Here is a 24,132-nt window from a genome sequence, read left to right as displayed (position 1 = left end):
GATAGGAACGATTAGTATAATCCGTGGATCTACAATTTACATAGACATATGAAATTGGATACGCGCCGGTAGTCATAGTCCTAAGGGTCGAAAACTAGGGGATTTCATAAATCGACATGCAATTCACTCTTGATAAAGAATTAAAGACATTTAATTACTTCATTGAGTAGAATTAGTTTGGCATAGCTCGAAAGAGTGTGTTCAACTGAATAGGAAATTCTGTCGGAAACATATAATCAATATCAAACAAATTAATTAATTAACGAGGGGTAGGTGAACCGATATTCCCACAAATTCATCTCTCATTGAATTTTAAATCCACCATTTTAGATATTCTATTTCATTATTTAATTTCTGAATATTTTTATTTGTATGTTTCTTTGATCATAGTAGTAATAAAACAGCCAATCAATTTTCGTTGCTAAAGATTTAATAACTGAAAATAATAATTGTCAAACACAGTCTTCAGTGGAACGATACTCGTACTCCTGTACATTATACTATTACTTGACATCGTGCACTTGCGATTATTTTTTTAGCATATAAAACCATATTTTTATTAAGGATTTCACAGTGCAATTTTTGCTCGATCACCTGCATAAATTTTTCTCAGAACATTTTTAGAAACAGATGGAAAATATTTACAAATTTCTGAAAGAATTTCATCCGTTTTAAAAGGAAAAGAAATGATTTTTTATTTATTTTTGTATCAGCAATTGTGAGAAACTAATTTAACCGACTATGAGAGTCACAGAGTACTGTTATCCGCAATTTAACCGGGAAAATAAAAAGATTAAGGAAACATCAAATAAAAACAAACAAAATTAAATACAACACAAAACTCAAGGATTGGAAAGGGAAATGATCTCTTCTTCAAAGATTTCATGAATTACCCTGGGAATATGTGAAGTCGAGAATTATAAAGCAAAACTTTTTTACCAATCTCAAATGATTTTCTAAGAATTGTTCCATCATGAAATTATTTGATTTTTGCTTTATAAATCCTTGAATTCTCATACGCGTCATTTCTAAGTTCATCAAGTTCATTAAGTTACAATTTGCGCAATTTGTTGACATCATCCATGCTTGAATTAAAAGTTTTGATCGCCCGATAAGCTTTATGTTCCAGTTCGACAGACGAATGACATTGTTTTCCGTAAACCAACCTATAGGGAGCCATATTCAATGATGTTTTAAAAGTTGTTCGATCTGCCCAAAGTGCATCATTTAAGTCGCAGAGACCAATATTTTTTATTTGGGTTAACAGTCTTTTCCAAAATTTTCTTTATCTCTTTATTATCTAATTCAACTTGTCAATTTGTTTGACGATGATAAAGAGTAGTTACTTTGTGAGTAACACCATATTTTTTCATTAATGAAGAAAATAGTTTATTAACAAAATGAGTTCCCCCATCACTTATCATGGCTCGAGGAATTCGAAATCTACTAAAAGTATTTTCTTTCAAAAATTTGATGACGATTTTATGATCATTTGTTCGACATGGAATTACCTCTATCCATTTGGAAACATAATCAACTACAACTAAAATATACAAGTATCTAAACGACGGTGGAAAAGTTCCCATAAAATCAATTCCTCAACAGTCAAAGATTTCAATTTCAATGATAAGATTCAAAGGCATTATGTTTCTTTTTGATATCGCACCCAGTTTTTGACAATTTTCATAGATTTCCTGGGTGTCTTTAAATAAAATGTGCCAATAAAATCCGCACTGCAAGAATTTTGCAGCCGTTTTCTTTGAAAAAAATGTCCTCTGCATGCTTCTGAATGACAAAATTTAATGACATTACTTACCTCATTTTCAGGTATGCAACGTCGAAAAATTTTATCTGGACAATACTTGAACAGATACGGATCATCCCAATAAATTTTTTTTACATTATTCAAAAATTTTCTTTTATCTTGGGAACTCCATTGCGGTGGCATTTTTCCTGTCACAAGAAATTTACTATGTTAGCAAACCAAGGTGTAATAGTGACTGAAAATAGATGTTCGTCAAAAAAATTATCATCAATTGGTGTCATTTCACAAAATGATCCTGTTACTAGTCTCGATAAATGATCAGCTACGACATTCTTGGTTCCTTCTTTTTTTATCTTTGATTACAGTGTCAAATTATTGGAGCAACAAAATCCATCGTATCAGTCGTGGCTTTGCATCTTGTTTCGTCAATAATTATCTAATAGCAGAATGATCAGTAAATGCAATAGTAGTTGATCCAATCAAATAAGAACGAAATTTATCTAATATAAATATTACATCAAGTAGTTCTTTTTTAGTTGTGGAATAATTTATTTGAGTATTGTTTAAAGTTCTACTTGCATAATATATCACAAAATGCTTACCGTTTATTCTTTGACATAGTACTGCACCGACTGCATAATCACTCGTGGCGCACGTGATTTCAAATGGTAAAGACCAATCATGAGGTTGCATGTTAGGAGCTGATGTTAAATGTCGAATGATTTTATCAAAAGCATTTTTGACATTCTTGAGTTCACTCAAATGAAATTTCTTTTGTTAAGAGGTTACAAATAAGTTTAGTGATTAAACTAAAGTCCTTTATAAATCTCCTATAAAATCCAGTATGTCCAAAAAATGAGCGAATTTCTTTAATGGTTTTTGAAGGGGGTAAATTTGCAATGACATCAACTTTTGCTTTATCAACTTCAATTCCATGAGATGACACATGTCCCAAAACAATCCCAGAAGTAATCATGTAATGACATTTTTCTCAATTTAAAATAAGACCTTTTTCCTCACATCTTTTTAAAACTTTTTCCAAATTTTCAAGACAATTATCAAATATTCTTAAAAACAGTTAAATCATCCATGAAAATTTTCGAACAATTTTCAGCCATGTCGCTAAAAATGCTTAGCATACATATTTGAAATGTTGCTGGGTCATTGCATAAACCAAATGACATCCTTTTGAATGCAAATGTTCCAAAAGGACATATGAATGTTGTTTTATCTTGATCTTGGAGTGCAATGGGAATTTGATAAAATCTTGAATATCCATCAAGAAAACAGTAGTCGGGATGACCCACTACTCTTTCTAAAATTTAATCAAAAAAGGTAATGGAAAATGATCTTTTCTAGTGGCGTCATTTTATTTTCTATAATCAATACACATCCGCCAACTAGATAGGACTCGACTTGTTAAAAATTGACCTTTTTCATTTTTTATCACTGTGATGCCAGATTTTTTTGGAACTAGTTGTGTTGGGCTTACCCACCTACTATCAGAAATATGGTAGATAATTCCAACATTGAGTAATTTGAGAACTTCAATTTTCACAACATCTTTCATGTGTGAATTTAATCTCCTTTATGGTTGTTTAGATGTTTTAGTATTTTCTTCTAAATGAATTTTGTGAGTGAAAATTAGTGGATTAATGGTACCTGCTTTATTTCTTTTCACAATGCAAAAGTCTTTCAAAAAATTTGGCATATAATGGTACCTGCTTTATTGCTTCTAATAAATGAATATTAACTTTTACTTGTTTAAAAATATCATATATATCAAAATTCAAATTTGATTTTTTTTTTATTTTTCAATGCATGAGGAAATGGTGGTGACACTGTCTGTTGATCTTCCTCTTCGCAAGTTATGAGTTCCACTTCCTTACCCTTTGGAGTTGATTTATCATCATCTTCACAAGGTTCAAGAATGGATTTTTCCACAACCTTACCACTGCGAAGGGTAATAGCAGATTTTACCTGATCCATCGGTTGAGTTCCAGAAGTTCCAGTTTGTGAAATGATGATCCTTGGGATTAGGCTATGGCTGTGAAAGAAATTTACCTTTTTCATGAACATTAAGTGCATATGCAAATTTAGCAAAAGTATCTTTTAAATTTGTCATGGTTTGAGCAATTTGAGTACTGATAGACTCTTGCTTTGTAATGAAAGAATTCAATGTATCTTCCAAATTTCTTTTAGGTGGAGGAACATAAGGTGCATAATTTTGAAAATTTTGTTGATTTTGAAAACGTGGTTGTAAAAATAGTGCATCATTATTATTTCTCCAACTAAAATTTAGATGATTTCGCCAACCTGGATTGTAACTTTGAGAAAATATTTCAAAATTTTACCTTTCGAAATTGTTCAAAACATTGGCTTGTTCATGGAGACATTCTTTAAAAGATGGCAAAGTGGGACAATATTTTGTAGAATGATCACTTATATCACAAATGTAACACACAATTTGAAACAACCTCGACTTTTTTTTTTTGCCTAATCATAAAAAAAAAATTCTGAAATTCTAAAATAAATAACTTAGCATTTCTAACCATCATAATAAATTAACAACTAAATCACAAGTGCATAAAATAAAATCCCTAAATCATCAACTAACAAAACATCCTAAATCAATCTTCACCAAGATCGACTAACAATATAATAAAGGCATAAAAACATCTCTAATAAAATCATTAGCATAAATATTTTATCTAACAATCTAGTACGGAAACATAAAGGTCCTCGGGTGTGTACTGCTGCACTCGATCTACTCAATCGTCACCGCCTCCCATAAATCATCAAATCCTGCATCATACAAACCTAGTGAATCTAAAGTCTCATCACGTCTAAACATGGATAGCAAATAATACATATACATTCACATGCATTTAAAAATCATATTTTTATTTAAAATAGCTTTTTTTGAAAAAATAATCTTTTGAAACATAATTAAATCATAAATCGTAAAATCTGCAAAAAAATTTCTTTTGAGCATAAATAAATCATTTTAAAATACCTTACAGCATCATATATAATAAAATCATTTTTATCGTAAAGCTTTCAAACATATATCATTTTGAGTGAAGTTTGATCCTTGAAAGTAACTAGCTTTTATCCTCCGGTCGACTGATCAGTCTTCAGCTCCACATGGCCCATGGGAACGGGCACTAGGCACCACCATGTAAATACGATCGTCGGGCTCCTTCTTGGGCCTTTTCCCTTAAAGGGCTCCCTCTCGAGCCTTTTCCCTCATGACATCCCCATAAATAAAATTATAAGTACACCGTTCCTTCTTAAAACGGATCCCCCACAAATGGTAAGTTCACCGCTCCTTCTTAAAACGGGTCCCCTATATCCTCTTTGTCACAGTCAATTCACATTAGTCAAAATATTTTTCCTTTTCTTTAAAAATCATAAAATATCATAATTTTCCAAAAATAGCATTTTAGAAAGTAAAAATTGCACAGCTTTACCATAAATCATAAAATATCATATTTTTATCAAAATCATCATAATAAATCATAAAATATCATTTAACATGCGTTATGATCCTTTGGGACACTGCCAAGGTTTTACGTATTTTCCCTAGTGTAAAATTACCGTTTTGCTCATGAACGTAAAAATTCTCGATTTTATCTTCTTTCACTTTTAATGACATAGGTAGAATCTCAATAATTATTTAGGCTTAAATATAATTTTCCATAATTTTATAAAGCTTAAAACTATGATTTTCAATTAATTATTTAATTAACGTTTCGTGAGGCGATTAAATCCCGAATAAATCCAAAACTCCATATTTTGATCCGAAATTTTAAACATAACAGTTTTATTATTTATTATTTATTCTACCCTTGTGAGCCATGAACTACACCCGTGGACCCATGGTTACAATTTTAATCTTTAAAATCTCGTTTTTGACACATATTCAAACACAACGAGCCATCTCCCAAAATACTCGAGCCACTCCCGAGCCACCTCGAGCCAAACCCAAGCCAACCCACCTAGGAACCCTATTGACGAAGCCCAGCCCATAGGACCAGAACCTAGCTCGCTCAAATTCTCCTGGAACCAATCTACATAATCTGTGCATGGATGAAACTCACGCATATAAACTCCAAGTGGCTCTAGGAGTCTTCCAGCCGAACCAACACCAAGCCCATCTAACCCTAGCCATCCATGGACCACGCCCAGACCCAACCCAGACCAGACCCTGGAACCCATGAACAAGCCACCAACAACAAGAAGCAGCCCGCGCGTCACCTTGATCTCTCACGGTCCTCTCGTTTCCTCGAGCCAGCAGCGAGCCCAGCAGTTCCAGCCCCTGGATCGACCACTGCCCATGACCCTTGGCCGCTGCTGTACACACGCATGTGTGGGGGAGAGTCCCACTTCACGTGGACTCTTCCCCAGCCCATGAATCAAGCCCTAGCCCTCCTAGGACTCTTCCTAGGACCTGATCATGATCCTAAGGACCCAACCCCCAGACCTGGTCAAGCTCCAATGCCCCATGCAACACGAACAAACCCCGAACCTTGAACAAGCCAACCAAAAACCCACCGCTCCTTTTCTGAATTTATTCCTACGGTTCCGGCTTATTTTCTATTGAATATATCATGTTTCAATCATAATTCAATAATATTTTTATCATGTTTTGGCAGCGTGTCCGTTGGGTTTATAACGATTCTTTTAAAACAAGCGTAAAATCGTAAAAACGTTGAAAATACGTATCATAACGTAAAATAATCGAACCCATGCATTTTTCATGCATAATCAATTAAACACACATATTATTATTCGTATGGTGTTTAAAAGGGTTTAAAAAACGTGCCTTTGTGTTTATAACGCTCGAATATACGATCTTTTGCGAGGGTGCAACCGGACGACGAAGAAAACAAGCTTTCTTCTCCTTCCTTAATTTAGAAAATTATGTGGTGTGTGTGAGTTTGTTTTCGGCTGCTAGGGTATAAAATTGTGGTGTTTTGAAAGCTTTGGTAACTTAATTATAAATAAAATAACATGCTAATGGGCTTTGATTTTGTGCTTGCAAGCTTAAAGATAATTGGGATTACTTAAATTAATTAAAATGAGCCCAATAACACTTATTTAATTAAAATATAAAAATTTATAAAATTACTTTCTCAAAAATAATATTTTTGATCTTTTAAAACTTCTTGTTTTTCCAAAACCGGCTTCTCGAGAAAAATCGAGGTTGACTCGTAAAATAATTCGAACTCCAACATTTTTAGGAAAATTAAATCATTTTTAAATCATACTAGGAAGCCTTGCCTTTAATTAAAGAAAATTACATATTCTTGTCTTGGTCGTCCCCGGTCTCCTTTTCCTTGCCTATTATCTAATATTCGGGTAAAATCCTTAATTTCTTGTAATCATGTCATATTATCATTTAATCATTCAATCATACATTTAATCATATAACAAAATATAATGCTAGTATTTAAAATCAATTAAATAAAACAATTAAGCAATTAAAACAATTTTGCATGCATGCAATTTACGTAGGTTGGTTTTTCGGACCTTACAATTCCGCCCCCTCCCCCTTCCCTTCGTCCTCGAAATATTCCTTGACTTGATGATTGCAAAGCTTATATTTTCTTATCCACATCAAACTTAACCTCTAACTTAAATCTCACTCCTCAATTTCCCAAAGTTTCGTAATTTTTCAGCAGCATCATTTGCAATCAAGGGAACAAAGTGACAACTCTCTCAAACTTCTGCACAAACTCGGCAACAGACCAATCCCCCTGACGGAGACTCATAAACTCTCTCTTCAGCCTATAACGGATATTAGATGTGAATTACTTATCATAGAACACCCTCTTGAACTTCTCCCATGTCAAAGCCGCCATATTAACTCCTCGCTCTGCTCCCTCCCACCATAGGGAAGCATCGCCTTTCAGCAAATAGATCGTGCAACGAACTCGGTCAGCGTCCGCCATCTCCATATAATGAAAGATCACCTCTAAAGATCTAATACATCCCTCAGCAACGAATGGATCAGTAGTGCCATGGAAATCCTTGGGGTGCATCCTCCTAAAACGCTCATAAGCTGCCTCTGGTCTAACTGTTGCTCCATACCCTACATGTTGCTCTAATAAACGTGCCATACTGGCTAGTACACAGACACTAGCATCCTGAACAGGTTGAGGCTATTGAATCTCCTCCTCCTGTCTAATCTCATCAGTCCTATGCAATATTCTTCTAGGAGGCATCTCTGTACACGTCGTCCAAACCACGTAACCAACATGAATTTAAAAATTTTTCATGCGGCATGCAACTAACATGTATATAATGCATCATATAAACATTTAAAATAATTTTAAGAATATAAAATATAAAGTAGTAAAAACTCACATATTTGAGGCGTGACTTCTTGAGCTTCTCGGAGTGACAGTACACAACCCTTTGGGGAAAACCTCGGCTCTGATACCAACTGAAACGACCTCGATTTTTTTTTTCTAATAATAAATCATAACTCGAAAATTCTAAAATAAATAACTTAGCATTTCTAACCATCATAATAAATTTAAAACTAAAATATCAAGTGAATAAAATAAAATTCCTAAATAATCAACTAACAAAACATCCTAAATCGATCTTCACCAAGATCGACTAACAATAAAAGCATAAAAACATCTCTAATAAAATCATTAGCCTAATATTTTAAATCTTATATCTAACAATCTAGTGCGGAAACATAATGGTCCGCGGGTGTGTATTGCTGCACTCGATACATCAATCGTCAGCGCCTCCCATAAATAATCAAATCCTGCATCATACAAACCTAGTGACTCTAAAGACTCAGCACGTTCTAAACATGGATATCAAATAATACGTATACATTCACATGCATTTAAAAATCATATTTTTATTTAAAATATCTTTTAAACCTAATTAAACCATTTAAAATAATTTTAAACATAATTAAATCATAAATCGTAAAATCTTTAAAAAAATAACTTTTAAGCATAAATAAATCATTTTAAAATAAATTTAAGTATCATATATCATAAAATCATTTTTATCGTAAAACTTTCAATTATATATCATTTTGGTTGAAGTTTGTTCCTTGAAAGTGACTAGCTTTTATCTTCCGGTCGACTGATCAGTCTTCAGCTCCACATGGCCTATGGGGATGGGCACTAGCCACCGCCATGAAAATACGATCGTCAGGCTTTCTCTGAGGCCTTTTCCCTTCCCTACAAATGGTAAGTTCACCATTCCTTCTTAAAATTGATCCCCCAAATATCTTCTTTGTCACAGTCACTTCACACTCCTCAAAATATTATTCTTTTTTTTATAAATCATAAAATAACATAAATTTTCAAAAATAGCATTTTAGACAGTAAAAATTGCATAGTTTTACCATATATAATAAAATATCACATTTTCATCAAAATCATCATATAAATAATAAAATATCATTTAACATGTGTTATGATCATTCGGGACGCTGCCAAGCTTTTACGTATTTTCCCTAGTGTAAAATTACCATTTTGCTCCAAGAAGTAAAAATTCTCGATTTTATTTTTTTCTCACTTTTAATGACATGGGCATAATCTCAATAATTATTTAAGGTTAAATATAATTTTCCATAATTTTATAAAGCTTAAAACTAGGCTTTTCAATTAATAACGTTTCGTGAGGCTATTAAATCTCGGATAAATGCAAAACTCATATTTTGATCCCAAATTTTAAACATAACATTTTTATTATTTGTTCTACTCTTGTGACCATGAACCACACCCGTGGACCCATGGTTCCAATTTTAATCTTTAAAATCTCTTTTTCGACACATATTCAAACACACCGAGCCAAGAGATGTCAATGTGGCGGGTATGGGGCGGGTTTGGCTAACCCAAGACCCTCCCCATGAAAAATATTTTGACCCATTACCCGCCCCACCCTGGTTAAATATTCTTCGGACCCACCCCACCTCAAATACGAAACGAGGCCGGGTAGAGCCGTGAGACCCGTGAGACCGAATTTTTTTAAAATAAAAAAGTATTCTTTCTTCTCACATGACTGAATTATGAAACAGACAAGCCTCTAAATACAATATTGTGGAAAATTAATTTATTTTTTCGACCACACTTAATAATAACAAACAAAGTATTTTCACGACATCAAGAATTACATAAAAAAGAGAGTTACTAGCTCTCCAAAAAAATATTGACATTCCCAAAAATAAGTCATAACATAATTTTAACAGATCAATATAAAATTAGCGAGTAGGAAATATTTCAGACACATTCTTCGGTATAATTTTCCTCTTCATCAAGACTGGTGAGACAAGTTGGTAAACTACTTAAAGAATTAACTACAAAATCAAATAGAGAAAGTACATTGAAAAATAAACTGTAATTTCAAATTGTAAAAAAATGTAATTTAAAGAGAGAAAGTACAGTAAAAAAATTAAAATGAAAGTACAATAACAAAATAAAACTGTGATTTATTTACCTTTCACCTCAGCCCACAGCCATCTTCGCGAGCACATCAATGCCTCCAAAGTCGTTAGATTAAGTCTACTAAGATGATGACCAACTATTCTTCCACTATTGCTAAAAGCAGATTCAAATGCAGCAGTTGACGTAGGAATATTTAAGATCGTTATGGTTGAGATGAGCTACTAAAAAAATGAAAATTAAGAAAACTAAAACCATAAAATATTTATATCCACATATATGGGGCGGGTATGAGGTGGGTATTGTAGGACCCATGACCCGCCCCATATCTGGACGGGTCTGAAAATTAGACCCGAGACCCGCCACATGACCCATTTAGTATGCTCTAACCCACCCCATACACGCAGGTCCATTGTTTACCCAGACCCATTAACATCCCTAACCGAGCCATCTCCCAAAATACTCAAGCAACGCCCGAGCCACCTCGAGCACAACCCGAGCCAACTCACCTAGGAACCTACTAACCAAGCCCAGCCCATAGAACTAGACCCTAGCTCGCTCAAACTCTCCTGGTACCAAGCTACAAAATCTGTGCATGGATGAAACTCTCCTGGTACCAAGCTACAAAATCTGTGACTCTAGGATTCTTCCAGCCGAGCCACCACCGAGCCCACCTGACCCATAACCATCCCTGTACCACGCCCAAACCCAACCCAGACTAGCCCAGACCCTGGAACCCACGCACGAGCCACCAACAACAAGCAGCAGCATGCGCGTCAATTTGATCTCTCACGGTCCTCTCGTTTGCTCAATCCAGCAGCGAGCCCAGCCGTTCCAGCCACTGGCCCGACCCCTGCCCATCACCCTCTGACCCTGATGGACCTACCTAGCTCGCCCAAGCCCGATCAGCGTGCCCCTTGGCCGCTGCTGTACACACGCACGCGTGGGGGAGAGTCCCACTTCACGTGGACTTTCCCCATCCCATGACTCAAGCCATAGCCCTCTTAGGACTCTTCCGAGGACCTAACCACGACCCTTAGGACCCATACCCTAGACTTTGTCGAGCCTCAAAGCCCCATGCAACCAAAAAAAAACCTTGAACCTTGAACAAGCCAACCAAATACCCACGGCTCCTTTTCTGAATTTCTTCCTACAGTTCCAGCTTATTTTCTATTGAATATATCATTTTTCAATCACAATTCAATCATATTTTTATCATCTTTTGGTAGTGTGTCCGTTGGGTTCATAATGATTCTTTTAAAACAAGCGTAAAATCGTAAAAACGTTGAAAATATGTATCATATCGTAAAATAATCGAACCCATGTATTTTTCATGCATAATCAATTAAACACACATATTATGATTTTTATGATTTTTAAAAGGGTTTAGAAAACGTGCCTTTGGATTTTTCACGATCGAATATACGATTTTTTGCGAGGGTACGACGATGGACGACCAAAAACACAAGCTTTCTTCTCCCTCCTTATTTTTGAAAATTATTTTTTGTGTGTGAGTGTGTTTTCGGCTGCTAGAGTATAAAATTGTGATGTTTTGAAAGATTTGGTAACTTATTTATAAATAAATTAACATGTTAATGGGCTTTATTTTTGGTCTTGCAAGCATAAGGGTAATGAGACATACTTAAATTAAATAAATTTGGCCCAAATAACACTTATTTAAGTAAAACATAAATATTTATAAAATTATTTTCCCAAAAATAATATTTTAAAACTCCTTGTTTGCCCAAATCCGGCTTACTGGGAAAAATCGAATTCGACTCGTAAAATAATTCGAACTCCAACATTTTTAAGAAAATTAAATCATTTTTAATCATATTAGGAAGCCTTGACATTAATTAAAGATAATTACAAATTCTTGTCTTGGTCGTCCTCGGTCTCCTTTTCCTTCTCTTTTATCGAATATTAGGGTAAAATCCTTAATTTCATGTAATCATGTCATATTATCATTTAGTCATGCAATCATACATTTAATCATATAATAAATATCATGACAACATTTAAAATCAATTAAATTAAAAAAATTAAGCAATTAAAACTATTTTTCAGTTTACGTAGGTTGATTTTTCGGACGTTACACAATTTCTTGAACATATTTTAATTGATCATGTTTTTTTTTCAATTCAAGTGTCTCAATTTTTCTTGTCAAAGAGGTAAATCTAGCATCGAGATCATGTTCATCTTTGAGGTTGTACATACCTCAACAGATTTGGGAGATTGAATCTTGTTTGAGTATTCGAATGTACCTACAGTGTCCCAATTTTGAGCATTTTCAGCTAATGAATCGAGATACTCAATTGTCTCGTTTGGATCTTTATCTTGAAATGTTCCAATACACATAAATTCAACCATTTGCCTATCTTTAGGTGTTAAGCCTTCATAAAATTGAGAAACAACTCACCAAATTTCAAAACCATGATGTGGACAAAGATTAAGCAATTCTTTATATCTATCACAACACTGATAAATATTTTCTTCTTGTTTTTGAGTGAAAGTGATGATTTGCCTTTTGAAAGAATTTGTTCTATGGGATGGAAATTTTTTTTCAAAAATTGTTGTTGCAATTCATCCCAAGTTCGAATGGATCCCGATCTAAGATTTTGTAAGCAAGTTTTAACTTTATCTTTTAAAGAAAAAGGAAAAAGCTTAAGTCGAATGGTGTTCATGCTACAATTTAGATCATTATATGAGTTGCACACTTCTTCAAAATCTCATAAATGCATGTATGGATTTTCAGAACCTAAGCCATGAAAGTTAGGTAAAAATTGAATAATACAAGGCTTAAAATTGAAATGAGATGCATCAGGGGAAAAACTAGACATGAAGGTGCACTAGTGCATGTAGGATTCATGTGATCTCTAAGTGTTCTTCGTTTATCAAGATCATGTTGAGATTGAATTTCATCTTCATTTTCTTGGATAGGTTGTTCCGCCATGTTTTGTGAAAATAAAGGGTTATTTCAAATGAGTCGACCACTAAGTTAACGTTACCAAATTCTTATGTAAATGCAAAAGAAGAAAAACACACAAAAGCAATAAAAATTCAAAGAAAGAAAAATAAATTATAAAAAAAATTAAATAAACTTAAAATTAAATTATACTTCCCGGCAACAATGCAAAAAACTTGGTGCTACTTTGATTGTTGTACTCCCAAGAGCAGGTTATCCACAAGTAGTATAATTCGGTGAGTTCGAATATCGTATCCATATGGAAGTTAAGGTAATTGTAAGTCCACTACAATGTCTTTTTGTTTTGTGTTTTTTTCTTTCTTTTAATTGTTTAAATATTTAATTGGTAATTTTTAATTGTTCAAATTTTAATTTAACTAGTTGAGATTAGAAGATTCACTCTTTGATATTTTAATAATGTTAACATTAATGAAAATTATTGAAATTCACTAAATAAAATGGTTCCAATATATTAAATAATCATATTTATATTATGTTATATATTATTATCTTATAAGTATATAACATATACCAAAACTTATAAATGTTGTCAAGTATTTATTATGCTATATATATATATTTGTAAATACTAAATCAAGGTCCCCACTTAAAATGGTTAGTTTTTTCAAACAAACATTTAGATGTTACCAAGAAATTAATATTATGATATATTGATAATATAATAAATCAAGGCATCCACTTTAAATGGTTGGTAATACCAAACTAACTTTTAAATGGTTCCAAGAATTTAGTGTAACATATAGCAACAATAAATCAAAACTCCCACTTATAAGTAAGGTATAATAATGCTTAAATAAATAAATATAACATAACAAATAAATAATGATTAAATAATATAAAACATGGATTATTACCTTTCAATAACATTATTATCGTTTCAAGAGTTTCACATTTTTATCTCAACTTTGGGTCATTAGCTACTCATTAATATTTAAATTATATAACTTTGAATATGAAATTAAACATGTTAAATATATTAAAATGAAGAAATAAAAAAAACAAAGAATGAAATATTATGAACTCAAAGGTTTGTCCATAAAATGAGGGATACCTCAATATATTATAATGCACCCCAATTTATAGCCAAATTCGGGGAGACCACCACAAATAAAATATTATTTTTTTATACATAAGTATTCATTGGTATTCCAAGAAATTATGTCATACATATCACTTTTGAAAATCTTTCCAACCGAATTTTCTTTTCAACATAAAATAAAACATATAGATAATTGAATTGTGATATTTATTTTTTTACCATTTGACCAAGTAATTTGAGAGATATGGTGAAAATGCTAGAGCATGGTAAAACTGTCACTCCTTTGGTAAATTTATTTGTTGCTTAATTTGATCCCAATTGTGAGACGATTTTTATCTCATGCTTGCCACCAATATTGTAGATATTAACATCAAATTTCTACAGGTCCAAAATCATCTTAATCTCATTTCCAAAGCCAAGGTTATTTCTGTTTTATCGAATTTGTAAAAATAGTAAAAACTTATCATTACACAACTACTTATATTTTATACAATTTATCATAAAACATATAATATTTAAAAATTTAATAAAACAAAAACTATAAATTAATATTATAAAAAATTTAATTATTGTACAATTTTTTATGTTTATCATCTCACCCTAAATCTACCTCATCTGCCCAGTCAGTTCAGTCATCCAACCCTTATGTCTCAAAAATAAAATCCTCACCTGCATCATTCACACCTAGTGAGTTTCTTGACTCAGCAAGCTTTAACCATAGTAACAAGTAATATGTATACATCCACATGCAACAGTGAAAATACTTTTATTAAAACTATCTTTTTCATGAACATGCATAACTTTAAATATTTTCTTTCATCGTATATTTTCCTTTCATCATATACATATACTTATACATTTCTTTTTGGGTGAAATCCGTTCATTAATTGTGACCATCCTTTCATCTTTTGGTCGATTGATCAATATCAGCTGTAATCATGGTACTAAGTGGTGAGGCAATATTAACCACTTTTCTGTTCTATGCCTTGGCCTATAGTTGGCGGACACCATCAATCACTTTTCTGTTACTAGGTCATGGCCTATGGAAATTCGGTATTGGGTTCTCACAGAGCTTAGTCCCGTAAATGGTTTTCACCGGGGCTTTGCCCCTCACGAATCTCCATTTCCTTACCGTCACAATTAAGTCAGTTCATTCAAAACATTTTCAGCATTTCCATCACTTTATAAAAATACATGCATAAATATAATTTTCTTTTAAACCAAGTATGCAACACGTCTTTTAGCATTTATCATTTTCCATCATAAAATTCCATATTCTTTCAAAATAAACATTTTAACATTCATTACAGTGTTCAAGACACTGCCATGACTCCTAAAATTTTTCTGGTGTAAAATGACTATTTTGCCAGACATTAAAACTTTGACCCGAATCCATCCAAAAATACCATAGCACCTTAAAACACACCCATAAATATTTATTAGTGGTAAACTTAAGCCCCTCAACTAAATTCGTAATTCGCTTTAAATCTTAAACCGAAGTTCCGCTTTTAACCCGAATCTTAACCAAACTTTACCAAAATTTCACCATAGCTTAATAACACCTAACCAACCCTTTTTCAACCCAATTCAAGCCATTTAGAATCCTCGGAAAAGAATAGAAAGCTACTGAATTTTCTGAACCTTATGAACTTTTAGCCAAGCCCTAATCATCCATGATCTCCTTCAATCCTAACACTTAACAAACGAGACCAGACCCCGACCAGACTTCCTAGGACCAAGAGCAAACCCTTAGGACTCTACTGGACCCACCTTAGCGAGCCATGCACAAGGACGTGCATGGTTCTTCAAATCTTGCGCCCGGCATGGCTAAGTTGGGACCTAGCGGTGCGCCTACCTGTTCCCAACTTCTCTAGTAGTGCGTAGACCACCATGGCTCAAGGTTAAGACCCTCATGAGCCCATCCCCTTGCCTGGAAAGAACCCCGCGCGGCCTCCTCCTTTATTTCTCCCAACACGTGCCCTAGCACTCTTGGACTCCAAAACGTGTAGCCCTTTTCCCTTCTTGTCCAGCCCTTTTACCAAGCATCTAAGGGTTCCTAAACCTCCTGTAAATCGAGCCCCTAACATCCCTAACCTGGCAGCCCCTTTGATTTAACAAGAACCATCAAGAATCATGCAAGAAAAATCAAGTTTTCCATGTATAAACCCTCAAAAACGAAAATACCACGATGTCTTTAGAATTTTCATGCAAGAACACATATTCACATATAATATGGTATGAATGATGAGAAAAGAAAGAATAAGGCATACCTTTGCATGATTCACGCACAAATAAACAATTCTAGACTGGAAGGAATGTTGCCGGAGAGATATGGAAGACTTTGTTGTGATTTCCCTTCAAAACCAACGTGAAAGTTTCCTTAGACGTGTAGGTTTGTGCGTGTGTTGCTAGGGAGAGAAACATTAGGATTCTAGGTGATGTAGGCGTGTGTTTTGAAGAGTTTTAGGACTTGAAAATACCAATTTTTGTTATAAATATTAAGGTAGCCAATTAGGACCAAAAACCTTAGTATAGTAGGCCCAATAGAAAGTAGGAAAAATATTTCGTTTAGGAAAGTTTTCGAAATATTAACCGAGCCAAAAAAAGTCCTTGTTTTTGTCAAAAATCGATTAACGGTTTAAAATAGGACTCGACATGTAAAAACATATCAAAAAACACCATTTTCGAAAATTACATGTACATATACCATATGTCAAAATAATTCATAATAATAATTTAATAAAAATATTTTTTTTACAGTCCTCGGTCTTCGTTCCTCGATCGCGTCTCGAATAACCTTTGAAAACACCGATTAATGCATTCTAGTTGCAAACCAAATTTTAAACATATAAACATGCCTACAACAATTAATTAATGCAATTAAATGATTTAATTAGGTATTTTCTAATTTTCTAGATTTGCATGCAGTTGGATTACGTTATCACATTTTGGAACTTACAATTCCTACCTCCCAAGTAGCCTTCCTCCTCCGAATGGTTTAGCCACTTGACTTTGACCATATGAATGACCCTATTCCGGAGCCTTCCTTCTTGCATATCCAGAATTTGTGTAGGCATGGCCTTTCCTCGTATAACATATTCTGAGTCAATGGCAGAGGTTCATAATTCATTAAATGTGACGGATTTGGCATGCACTTTCGCAGCACCAAGATATGGAACACATTATGCACTACAACCAGCATCGGTGGCAACACCACTCTATAAGCTAATGTTCCAATCTTCTCTAGTACCTGAAACGGTCTTATGAACCTCAGACTGAGTTTTCCTTTCTTGGAAAATCGCATAACACCCTTCATAAGTGCTACTTTCACAAACACATGGTCACCTACTGCAAACTCTAGCTCCCTTCACCGCTTATCAACATAGCTTTTCTGGAGGCTTGAGCAGTCTTCATCCTATCTCGGATTTTGAATACTAGCTCTACTGTCTGTTTGATCAAGTCCGGGCCTAACTCTCCTTTTCACCAACCTCATCCCAATGTATCATTGATCTACATTTCTTCCTATAAAGTGCCTCGTAAGGAGCCATATCTATAGACGACTGATAGATATTATTATAGGTGAACTCCACTAGGTAACTTCGGTTCTCAGCCGCCTTGGAAATCAATCACACAAGCTCCGAGTAGTTCCTCCAAAATATGAATCACCCTTTCAGACTGACCATCGATCTGATGATGGAACAATGTACTGAATAATAGCTTTGTTCCCATGGCTGAATGCAGACTCTTCCAGAATGACGATGTGAAACTCGGATCTCTGTCCAAAACAATAGACACTGGAATTCCGTGCAATCAGACTATCTCATGGATGTACAACTCTGCGTACTGTGTCATGGTGAATGTCTTCTTAATAGGTAGAAAGTGCGCTGACTTTGTAAGACGATCAACTATCATCCAAATGGAATTGAATTCCATTATAGTCCTTGTAAATCCCACTACAATATCCATCGTAATATTTCTCATTTCCACTCGGAAATAGGAAGTGGCTTAAGCTTCTCGGCTGGCCTCTGGTGTTTAGCCTTAACTTGCTTGCATGTCAAACACTCGGACACAAAAAGCAAGATGTCTCGTTTCATGCACGACCATCAATACAATGTCTGCAAATCTTTATACTTCTCCGTACTTCCATGATGAATGGAATACGAAGTATTATGAGCTTCCTTCATAAAAACTTCTCTCAGTGAATCACCGCTAGGAGGCCAAAGTCGATCTCGATATCGACAATGCCATCCTCTTCCAAATACATATTTCGACCCTTAGATTCATCTCTCAGTCTCCATTTCTATAATTGCTCATCAGAAGATTGACATTCACAGATCTATCCCTCAGAGTCGACTTTACTGTCATAGTACAAAGATTAGGAGCCTCGCCTCTAGCATACACTGCAAGCTCGAATCGCTGAATCTCTGCTTGCAATTGTTTCTGGTCTGGCAACTGAGCACTAACAACTGTCTTTCTACTCAAAGCATCGGCGACCACATTAGCCTTTCTTGGATGGTAGCTAATATCACAGTCATAATCCTTCACCAGCTCTAACCATCTCTGTTTCCTCATATTCAACTCTTTCTAGGTAAAGAAGTACTTCAAGCTTTTATGATCAGTGAAAATCTTGCTCTTCTCCTCGTATAAGTAATGTCTTCAGGCCTTCAGAGCAAATACTACTACTGCAACATCGAGGTCATGAGTTGGGTAATTCTTCTCATGAACCTTCAACTGTCTAGACACATATATTATCACTCGATCATTATGCATTAGGACGGTGCCTAAACCAAGCTTCGAAGCGTCTGTATAGAGAACATACTCTCCTTGCCCCGTTGATATCGATTGAACTGGCGCTGAAGTCAAAGCTTTCTTCAGCTTCTTGAAACTCTCCCGGAATTCGATCCACAAATAAAGTTCGCATTTTTCTTCGTCAATGCGGTCAGGGATACTGCAATAGAGGAGAAACCTTGAATGAACTTCCGGTAGTAGCCAGCTAGAACCAAAAAACTGCGGATCTCGCTCTTAGGTACTAACCACTCTGTAACTGCCTCAACCTTGCTGGGATCGACCTCAACTCCATCTCTAAAATAATGTGGCCTAAGAATGTCTTAGGATCGGTTTGCTGGGTCAAAGTGTTTAGAAGGGGGATGGTTGAATAAACACTTTAAGATTTTTGACTCCTTTTAAAATATGAATGATTTTTGTAATAAACTGAATTCAATAATCTTATTGTCGATATCAGTTCGTTAACTAGTTTGATGCGTTGAAATAAACTAACTGATAGATTGAATACTCAAAGAATAAATGAACTGCTGTACACAAATATTTTTATGGATGTTCGGAGAATTCAAACTCTCCTACATCACCCCTTATATCACAAGGGTATGTTTTCACTAAAAGACTTTGATTGATTACAAAAACTGTAATAACCCACTTCAGTTTGAACTTAAACACTGTCAAATTGAAACTCTTAGTTTCTTACAACTTATCAGTACACGAACTGATTATCTTTCGTAGCACAACTAATATCAAAAGATCGAATATTTCAATAATGTGGCCTAAAAATGCCACTCTCTCGAGCCAAAACTCACACTTTCTGAACTTAGCGAACAACTTAATATCTTGCAATATCTGTGTAACATCCAAAAACCCAACCATGTAAACCAAATGCATGCAAATGTGCTAAATTGCTTAGTTGATTTATTTTAATACTTAAATTGTACATATTGCATGATTAAACGATTAGATTGCATGATTTCATGAGAATTGAAGATTTTATCCAATGTTTGATAATAGGCTGGGGAAAAGAGACCGGAGACGACCAATATAAAATATTTTTTTAAAATAAATATTTTCAAGGCTTATTAATATGATTAAATGTGATTAAATTTTTCAAAAAATAGTAGAGTCCAAATTATTTTACGAGACGAGCACGATTTAATCCAGGAAGTCGGCTTTGGGCAAACGAGGGACTTTTAAAGGACCAAAAGAATTATTATTGAAAACTAATCTTTTTATAAATTTTTAGTTTTCAATTAAATAGGTGTTATTGGGCCTAATTTATCTAAGATTAGTAGCCCCCATATTTTTGAGATTTTGAAGATGAAAAAACAGGGAGTCTTCGTAGCTCGTTCGTCTTTCTTCTCACCCCACGCCAACGATCGTATATTCGGGAGTTGTAAAACACAAAGGCACGCTTCTAAACTCCTTTGAAGCATCATTCAAGTTATATTATTCTTGTTTTATTTATTTTACAATGAAAAGTATTTAAACATGATTCGTTTAAAGACATAACAATATTTTCAAAGTTTTGATGTTTTTATGCATGTTTGAAAAACGTTATGATTCTTAAGGACATGCTGCCAATAGGAGGTGTTTAAGTGACGGGAAAATAGTCGATAAGGGACAACACGAGGGCTGGAGTCGAGCTTAGCTAGGAAGAAATGAGCCTCTGGTTTTCTATGGGGGACTATGCAATCATGGGCTCGGCTTGGTGCATGGCGGCGTGCGGCTCAGTCAGGGCTTAGGTAGGGCCTGTGATGGACGCGTTTCAGGGTTAGGAATAGTCCTTGCCTTTCCTAGCAAGGCTAGGACTCGTGGATAGCAGCTAGGGAAGAGTTCACATAGGACTCTTCCCCACACACGTGGATGGAAGGCTGCAGCTGGGTTTGGGCTGGCTAGGCTGGTCTAGTAGGGTCTAGGGAAGATGGCTAGGGGTCATAGCAGGCCCTGGTGCAGCCGTGGTTCATGGTGGCTCGAGGGGATGAGGGCCGCGACTTGGAGAGAGGAATAGGGCTGCGCGGGCTTTGATAGGGGCTTGGGCTAGTTCGTGCGTCGGCTAGGTTGGTTAGGGTCTAGGAGGGTCTGTGAATGATCTGGTCCATGATGGCTCGGTGGTGGCTGATAAGTGCAAGAATTGCACTTATTTTATATGAGAATCTGTTTGAATTATGTTAGTTTCGAACAGAATTATGTTTGGTATCTATTGTCGACGAAAATATGAACTTTTTGACGACTCGGCTAATATTTTCACGAAATTTCCTAAACAAAATATTTTAAATATACACTAATTGGCTTAATGGGCCTAATTAACCATGTTATTGGGCATAGGCTTGTCTACTTGATAATTAAACAAATAAATAAGTGCAAACCCTCGCCATTAAAATTCATTATACACGCCCAACACACACAAAACACACACACGACTCCCTTCCCCCTCAAACACACGCACACACGGAATTCTTCAAGGGAAAAGCTTCGGTTATTGCAATGGAAATTCAGCCAAGGTCCTTCGTCGTTGTTCTTCATATCTCAACGTATTTTTCGTGCGTAAAATACGCAAAGACACGTCATACACCTCTCTTTTCTCATCTATCACACCATAATATTGTTTAGAATTACATTTTCATGAAAAACATGATTTCCTTTTTATATTTTCGTTTTTATGCACTTTCATGTGAATAAATTGCAATTTCATGATCCAAACTTATGTTATCATCACACGAAGAGGATTCCATGTTAGGATATCTTGGAGGGATGCTTTTCCATCATATTAACGGTCCTTAGATATCAAGACATAGGATGCACACGAAGGGAACAAGCTGGAACGAATTGTTGCATGATTAGGCACTAGGGCTCGGTTAAGGGGGAACCACGTCTCATGGCTCGGCCAAGGCTTTACTAGGGCTGGCTCGAGACGTGGTTGGGTGTATAGAAGAGTCCTAGACATGTTATGAGTTGTGCACAGTGGCTAGGAAGGAGTCCTTGCGTGATAGGACTCCTCTCATGCAAGCCAAGAATAACAGCTACGTGCGAGGGGTCAGGGCACGACTAGGGGGACGAGCTGGGTCTAACAGGGCCCTGAGAGGGTTCAGAGAGTGAGGGCTTGGTGGTGGCTCCAGGGTAAGCGTCCTAGCCAATTTTCAAAGATTCCTAGGAATTGCTACTAGGTTTGCGCGGCACGAGTTCTTTGTACAAGGGTCTTCAGTGAGTTAGGTTGAGTCCAATGGGTTCACTAGGGTCCATGGTGGTCTGGGAAGGGACTGTCATTGGGTGGCTTGGGTGCGGCTCTTGGGAAATGAGAGAAGGCTCAAGGTAAATGGTTAGGGTTCGAATTTCAAGTTTTAAGGGCTAAGAGTTCAAACCATGGTCCACGGGGGTCGAATCATGGTTCACGAGGGTAGTTGAGGTAATAAAAGTCTATATTTAAAATTTGGAAATAAAATATTAAAGTTTGAATTAATTCAGAATTAAAACGCTCCACGAATTAATAATTACCAAATAAAATCAAAAGCCTCAAATTTAAGCTAAATAAAAATATCAGAAATTTTATTTAAGCTTAAATAATTGTTTGGGATGGTCTAATGCCAACGAAATTAATAAAACCTAAAAATCAGGAAATTTTACGTCTAGGGGTAAAATGGTCATTTTATCCCTGAAAGATAGTAAACGTCATGGCAGTGCCCAAAATGCTGTAAAATATGTTAATATGATTATTTAAAATGTTAATGGAATTTTATGATGAAACGTTAACACGAAAAGATATGTCGCATGCTTGGTTTAAAAGAAAATGATTTATGCATGCACTAATTTTATAAAGTGATGAAAATATGAAATGTTGAAAGAAGTGAAATAATTGTGACTAACATGATGATACGATTATGATGATACGATGATATGTAAGGCCAAGGCTTAGTTGACGGGCGAGAGTGTCGCTGATGTCTCCGCCGCCCAGTACTGTGGTATTACGTAGATGGATCCATCGACCTTCATCTAATACGAAAGTCACAATTAACGATCCAAATTCAACAAAAAGGAAAACTTATACGTATATGATGAAATGGAATATGTTAATGATAAAAGGAAAATGTTTATGTTTATGCATCTTCATGAAATATTATCTTACGTAAAAGTATTTTCACTATTGCATGTAGTTGTATACATTCACTCGTTATTATGGTTATGGTTTGCTGAGTCAATAGACTCACTAGGTGTGATCGATGCAGGTGAGCACGAGGTTGATGTTGTTGAGAGGCTTGAGGATTGATCTTACTGGACTGAAGGTGCATATAACCCGAGGACCAACATTAGTTTTTCGCATTTATGATTTAAAATTTATGTTAAAGATTTTTACGACTATTTTGATTGATTTTGAGTGGTTTTTGAGAGAATGTTAGTGTTAGTATATTTTTTAAATATCGATAGTTTAGGTTGGCCGACGATATACGATTTTACGTTTTGAATTAAATTCTTTTGAATTTTCAATTAATAGTTGGTTGTTTTATTTTTAAATTGGTGCAAAGTTATTTTAAAAATATATATATACGTACAAGGGTATTCGGCCGAAATATGTTAGGAAAATTTTTTTTAGTACTTTTTAAGAAAAACGAGTAGTGGACGTTTCAGGGAAGCCTTTTTCTTGAAAAAAAGTCAAAGGCCGAAGCTTGCTGCTAGTTTGCTGCTAAAAACGTGGGGAGTGGCTTCTGGAAAATGGGTTGGGCGGCCAAGTGAAGAAAAATAGGTTTAAGGTTGCTAATAAGGGTTTTTAAATAGTTTAATTAAGAACTAATGATCTCTAACATAAAATTAAGGGATAAAATGGGTTTTGTGCCCATTAAGAATAAAAATAAACCCATCGAGCACAATAATACTTCTGAAATTTTTTTTGTTTACATACGATTTATATAATATTGTCAGAACCCTCAAAAAATCCCCTGTCTCGCTAAATTTTGTGTACCAACTAAAAAAATGACCCGACGAATAAAAATACACTACCAAGGCCCATTTTCAAAAATCATACTTAAAAACACCTTATTTAAATAATTAAATTTTATTATTCAATAAAAAATTTTTTTCTTGATTATCCCCGTCTCCATTACCCGTTCGAATGTGAAATGCATCTAAGCACCCTAATGCTTGA

The sequence above is a fragment of the Primulina eburnea genome, chromosome 10, assembly GCF_022965805.1.
Source record: "Primulina eburnea isolate SZY01 chromosome 10, ASM2296580v1, whole genome shotgun sequence".
Lineage (NCBI taxonomy): Eukaryota > Viridiplantae > Streptophyta > Magnoliopsida > Lamiales > Gesneriaceae > Primulina > Primulina eburnea.
Note: the sequence above shows the minus strand (reverse complement) of the source record.